The sequence below is a fragment of the Chinchilla lanigera genome, unplaced genomic scaffold (genome assembly GCF_000276665.1).
Source record: "Chinchilla lanigera isolate Chin_1 unplaced genomic scaffold, ChiLan1.0 scaffold00008, whole genome shotgun sequence".
In the NCBI taxonomy this organism is placed as follows: Eukaryota; Metazoa; Chordata; class Mammalia; order Rodentia; family Chinchillidae; genus Chinchilla; species Chinchilla lanigera.
In genome coordinates, this window is record NW_004955409.1 from 9,067,312 (window position 1) to 9,073,530 (window position 6,219).

A 6,219-nucleotide genomic window follows, 5' to 3' on the forward strand; every position below is an offset into this window, starting at 1 on the left:
TTTTTTTTTTGGTTTTTCTCCGGCACCGGGAACCGAACTCACGACCTTGCGCTTGCCAGGCAGGCGCTTTTGCCGCTGAGCTAAATCCCCAGCCCCACTTGTGCTTCTTTTGATTTGCCCCTCAGCTCTCTCTGACCGAGGCTCTGCAGCCAGTGCTAGTGGGGTCCCTGCGTGGCTTGTCTTGCGTGGAGTGCAAGGCTGGAGTGAATGCCTGGGGCAGGAAAACAAGGTGTGGTGCGGGTGGGCTGTTGGGGAGCCCCGAACAGCTTCCTGAATTATTACTTCATTCCAGCGGAAGGCAAGACGGTGAGTGAGGGGGAAGCCTTCAGACTCCCCACACGGGCTGAGGGAACCGAAACAAACACGGGGGAAACAGGCCAACACTGAAACGTGCTTACAGGATGGAAATGTGCTGACAGATTTTTGTCTAGTGAGCAGGTTTCATTTTTGATGGCTGAATTGCTCCCTCCTCCCTCCCCACACCTTCGTGGTTCTCGGGGGGGGGACAGTTCCCCTATTCTTTGTGAGTTACGTAGGCCACAGATTTTAAAGGAGTGAGGCTGCCTTCTCTTTATTGCTTCCTTCTGAAGAAACGTTGCCCAAGAGCAAGGGCCCAAGAATCCAGTACATGGGAAAGAGCAATTCACTACGTGGGAAGGAGCACGGTGTGGTGAGGAGCTGAAGAGTCAGAACTTCCCGCTGTCCAGGCGGCTTAGCTCTGGCCAGCGGCGTGGGCCTCCTGGACCAGTAGCCTTTCCTTGCTTCCTCTCCAGCGGAGACACAGGCTACCCTTTTAACAGTCTCTCCTTTGAGGGATTATTTTTGTCACCTCTTACCAGATTTTCATGTTTCCATTCATCTTTTCACTTTTTCTTGGCTCAAGGCCACTCTTCAGATGCCCATGGCTTTTTTCAAATGTATCCAAACCATCACTCAGTAGGAGGTTTCTTGCCCACCCCCGCCACCGTCACAGGGCCAGTGGAAGCCACGCACTTAGCATGCCGTTCTGTTGCTCGATGGCAAGATAACAGACTCGTATGTTTCCAGTACCTTTTGCTGAGTTGATACTAAGTATTTTAATGAACATGAGATGATCACTCAGACACATGTTCTGTCCTTGCCATTACATAACGAGGCAGAATATTGGTTAGCAGTGAGTATACATATGTTTATGTGCACACACACACACACACACACACACACACACACACACACAGAATTTCTCCACAGAGGGAGAATATTACCCCAAAGGGTAGATAGATCAGTCTGTGTTTAAAGTACAGTTGTCCAAGAAAGCTGCCAATTTCATTCTCTTTTTACATTTTCCTGTGGTTTTCAGGAAGGTATTGGAAGAACTAACTTGTCATGATGGCATGGGCTTATTGGATGATAATTGTTCAATAATGCTAGCACACTGCAGTAGATTGTTCTGGGCTCTGTTTAATAATAAGCTGCAATCTAGACGTGAAGCTGTAGAGGGTGCTCTTGTCTTAATAATAGCATAGCCATCCTCCCTAGGAAAAGGAGCCAGGTGGTGGTGGTGGTGGGGATGGGGGGTACCCTTTTATTACCATGCATTTCGTAGGGAAGGAAATCAGGTGCCTTTTAGAAGCGATGATAAATCCATAGTGTTGCCCGTTACCTTTTATAATATGTTCTCCTGAAGAATAAATTCATCTACTGTGTAGCCTCTCATTATAGTTGTGTTGAGTGGGGAAGCCCTCGTGTCTTAATATATGCTTTATGTCAGTCCTGCTTCCAGATACCGATGCTTTCTGTGCTGGGAGCTGGGAGTAACTTTTCAAAAATGGGCAGCAGAGCAAGGCATCTTTGCAGAAGGCCCTCAGTGGTTTGTAATTTCATTTAAAATGAGGTTCTCACTTCCCACTGTGCCTTCTAAGGCCTGTGGGAGACGGCCTGCCCCTCCCCTTCAGACTGTCTCTCCTCTCTCTCTCATTTCCTTCCCCACTGATAGGACGTCCTGGGGACAGTACACCCATCTTTCCCAGTGTGTACTCTTCTGTCTGCTCGGCGACATCCCCATGTGTCTTCCTGTGGCTGGCTCCTTGTTTCTCAGTCCTCAGCCTCATAGGAGCTCTGCAGAGAGGAGTTTTTGTCTACCATGTCTCAAACAGGCCCCTTCCACCACCAGATATTTTAAAACTTAGAACTTTAAATTGTGGCATAATTCATAGAGCAAGATTTCATACGAGATGGAATTCACCATTTACGTCTCCAACCCAGCAATCGTTAGTGTATTCACAGCACTGTACAGCGGTGACCATGACCGAACTTCAGAATGCTTCCATCATCCCTGAAAGGAAGCAAATACCTATGCGAGGTGGCTCCCTGCCCCCAGCACCCACGGATCTGCTTCTTGCCTTCGTGACTCACCTCCACCCCTTCTGCACATTTCCCTCCTGCCTCTTTTTAATTCTTCGTTTGGTTTCAGTCCTGGCATGGATGAATCGACACATTCACTTGTTTATTGCTTATTCTTCTACTCATGAATAACTTGTGGCGTTTCCTCAGCTTTCAGTCTGCCTGAATGGTAGTGAGCCTCGCTTGAATGGCAGGAGCTGGTCAGGATGGGAGGTGACGTTTTTGAGGCTACGGCAGAATGGCTGTTCGTCCTTCTAATTCAAGACATCTCTGAAACACCTTCCCATTCAGTCTACATATTTCCAGGCCCAGCTCCTTGGATCTCATGTCTTCCCTGAATGTGTTCTGTTGTCCACTTGCAACCCGCATAACTGATGGAATCACGTCCTACAGAGCACTGCGTGGGATCTAAAGGTCTCTTTAAGGTTGGGACGATGCTGCAGGAATCAATAAAAGCTGCACTCACCTGACTAGACCGTGTGCAGCCCTGAGGAATGTGCTTCTCTTGTGCTGTGTCTGTGACAGCTCTTTGAGATGGGTATTCATTCCATCCCATTTAAAGATGAGCTAACTGAGGGTCAGGTATGTTGCACACAGCTAGTTTCTAGCAGAGTGGGGACTGGAGGCCTGGCAGGCAAGATGCCCTCCCATCTAAGGCCCAGGAACTAAGCTACCCTGCTCTCTTTGCAGCCCCTCAGACTTTAAGTGATGCATGGTTAATTCAGCCTGCAGCAGCTGAATTAATATTAGTGGTCCCGAGAAGACAGCCCATGATGGCATCATAAACAAAGTCTTGCCTCAGAGTTCTCAGCACGTCAGCTGCTCTGGTTGGGACGAGCATCTCCCAAGGGTTCATGTGTTAAATGTGTGCTTTTGTTAGATGGGATTCACTTCCTATCAGGAGGGGATTCGCTTCACTTTGGGGAGCGACCCACAAGTATATTCTCGGGAGCCAAGGGCCTGTGTCAGTGTTTGTGCATCGGTGGGAGGAAGAATCCTCGTCACTTCCAGAGCAGGTGGCCCTCAGAAGAGGCTGAGGTCCCACAGGAGGATGAGCCTGGAAAGCCACCTGTGAACACACTGGCATGTGCTCCTCCAGAGAAACAGAAACAGCATGTGCAGAAGGAGATTCATTTTAAGCAGTTGGCTCCCCTGATAATGGATGCTGGCGAAACCAGAACAAGCGGGTAGACCTGAAAGCTAGAGACGCAGGGCAAAGCCAGTGCTGCAGTTCAGGTGTAAAGACCTCCGTCTGCAGAATTCCCTCTTGCTCAGGAGAGGCCAGTTCACTAACAGTCCAGAGGGCAAATGGCTTTACTCAAACCCCACCAATTTAAAGGCTAATGTCAATCAAAAACACCCTCACAGGGACATCCAGAGTATGTCTGATCACATATCTCGGATCTGCAGCCAAGCCAAAGAGACCATAAAATTAGCTGTCAAAGAGGGGAGCTCAGTGCTTGGGTCCAACTTGCCCAGCATCTGGGCCAGAATGCGAGGAGGGGGAGGATACCGCCCCTCCACAGGCTGTGGAAGCCAGCTCCCACCTATGGGAAGGTGCTCCCTGGCAGCCCTGAAAGTGGTCCTGGCGGGGAAGCATGGATCTCAGCCAGCTTGAGCTTTTCCTGGAGAACACACTTGCCAGGCACACACTTGCTACACTTGGCATGGCGGGTGTGTGAGCAGTCGATTCCTGCATATTCTAGCTGAGTGAGATGTAGGGGCCTCATTCACCCAAAGAGGAGCCTACTTCAGCCATCTTGGTTGCATTTATTCACTCACTCACTCATTCATTCATTCCACACTTGCTGGGTGTTTATTGGGTGCCAATCCTTAAGTACTAGGTATATAGCAGTGAGCAAAAAGCCAGAGATCTCCGGTTTAGGGAAGTTTAGTCTGGGAAACGGGAGACAGTCATCTAAAGAAGATAAAGAAGCAGAACGGAGATTGCAGGCCAGATGATGGTGAGTGTGGTGGAGCAAAACGGAGGCAAGAATGGGAATGGAGGACGCCTGATCGTGAAGTAAGGTGGTCAGGGAATCCTTCTTTATAAAGGAGACTTTTGAAGTCAGGAGCAAGTGTGAAGATGGCAGGGAGAAGAGAAGTCCAGGCAGAGCAGCAAGCGCAGAGAAGCCCTGAGTGTGTCTGGTCACTGTGCGGCCTAGAGAGGCTGGAGGACTTGGGATGGACATGGAGAAAGAATGCAGTGAGGTGCAGTAGAAAAGGGATGGGCTAGAGGGACCAGGACCACGTCCAGTGGCCCGGATGTTCCCTGGAAAGAGCTGGAGCATGACCCACTCTGGGCTCCCTGCTGGGAACAGACAGTGCAGTGTGTGGGAGAGGATGAGACAGAAGCAGGGAGACTCTTTCCAGAACGGAGGAGAGGAAGGAGGGAGCCCTGGACCATGAAGGTGAGAAGTGGGGTTCGGGAGTACAAACTGGGGAGGTGAGTACAGGTTGTGGGGGGGCCACTGGGGAACACCAGCCACCTTCCCATCCAGGCTTGTCCTACACAATCTCAAATCAAAGTAGCTAATAGATGGTCCTTGGATTTTTAGGACTCTTGCTCTCCTCAACAAATGATTGTGAGGACCGCTGCCCTGAGGGCTGTATAGCCAGCTGGGTCTTCATGGAAGAGAAACCTTTCCAGGGAGCTGGGCAGCTTCCAGGGCCACCAGTCCTGTCCTGGCACCATGCTGTAGATGTCATGACCTAATGGCGGCTCACAGGAAGTGACCTCATCAGTGTGCCTTTCAAGCCACACAGGATGGGTCGGAGCCTGACACTGGGCCGGTCGCTCTGGTTTACACCAAATCCAACCACTCGTGGCCTGCAGATCCTCAGTATAAATAGCTGGAAAAGCCTGACCTTGACAACCTCATTCTTCATTCCTTTCTTGTTACAGGTAATAGAGCTGAAAATGTGGTTTTAATTATAGCACTAATGAAAACTGAAAATCCAGACAGACACTTGACGAACTCTGCTGCGCTTTATATTACATTTGTGCTAACTACAAAGTGCCCAGCTGGGTGTAACATTATCCCCCTTCCTCGGGCATCCGCCTGACTGAAGCTGTATAATTGATGTGGACTTTGGCAGGAGGTCAGCTTAAAGGCTTTTTTTTTTTTTGCATTTTAAAGATTTTTTAAAACATCTTTAATGGTATTTTGGGGAAAGGAATACGTTTATTACCTGAGCCAGGGGAACATTTTTCTGGGTTGCCTTACACTCCCTGCCCCCACCCCAAGCTTCCAGAATATTCCAAACATCACCTTCAGGAGAAACTCCAGGGCCAGCAGTGAATTTAGGGACTGAGCTTCTCTGGACCACGTAGCTTTATCATTGGCCAGTGACACTGCCCAGGCAAGGTAGCTCCTTACCACACAGTCCTTAATGCTATTTTTTCCTGTCAGAAGAATGTGCCCATAGTCTGATAGGGCAAAGGATGGTCCTGTGATATGGCGGCCACACCCATGTTGTCCTCACCTGCTTGCCCCCATCTGCTCTGTCATGGGAGTACCTTGGATTTAGAATTGCCAAATATAATTGACTCCTGGTTAAAACTGAATTTTAGATAAACAATAGCAAATACTTAAATGCTTTTAATCATAATCATCTTCTGGATTGAAGGAGCACTGGTTCCAAGACCACTGTAAATACCAAAATCCTTGGATGCTCAGGTCTCTTCATATATAATGGCATAAAGTCTGAATACAACCTATGCACATTCTCCTGTATATTTTAAACCATCTCTAGATAACTAATAAAATGTAAATGCTATGTAAATAGTTGTTCTGCTTTATTATTTAAGGAATAGTGATAAAATTATGTTCAGTA

The 6,219-nt window shown here is 48.6% G+C and overlaps 1 long non-coding RNA gene across 1 annotated transcript in view; it reads left to right on the forward strand.

Annotated features, from left to right (window-relative positions):
• Nucleotides 1–2,871, forward strand: part of LOC102004903 — a 14,763-nt gene extending 11,892 nt beyond the window's left edge. The window contains exon 4 of the long non-coding RNA XR_259760.1: nucleotides 2,533–2,871. This is a non-coding gene — a long non-coding RNA (uncharacterized LOC102004903). The remainder of the gene's footprint in view (nucleotides 1–2,532) is intronic.
• Nucleotides 2,872–6,219: the final 3,348 nt, after the last annotated feature.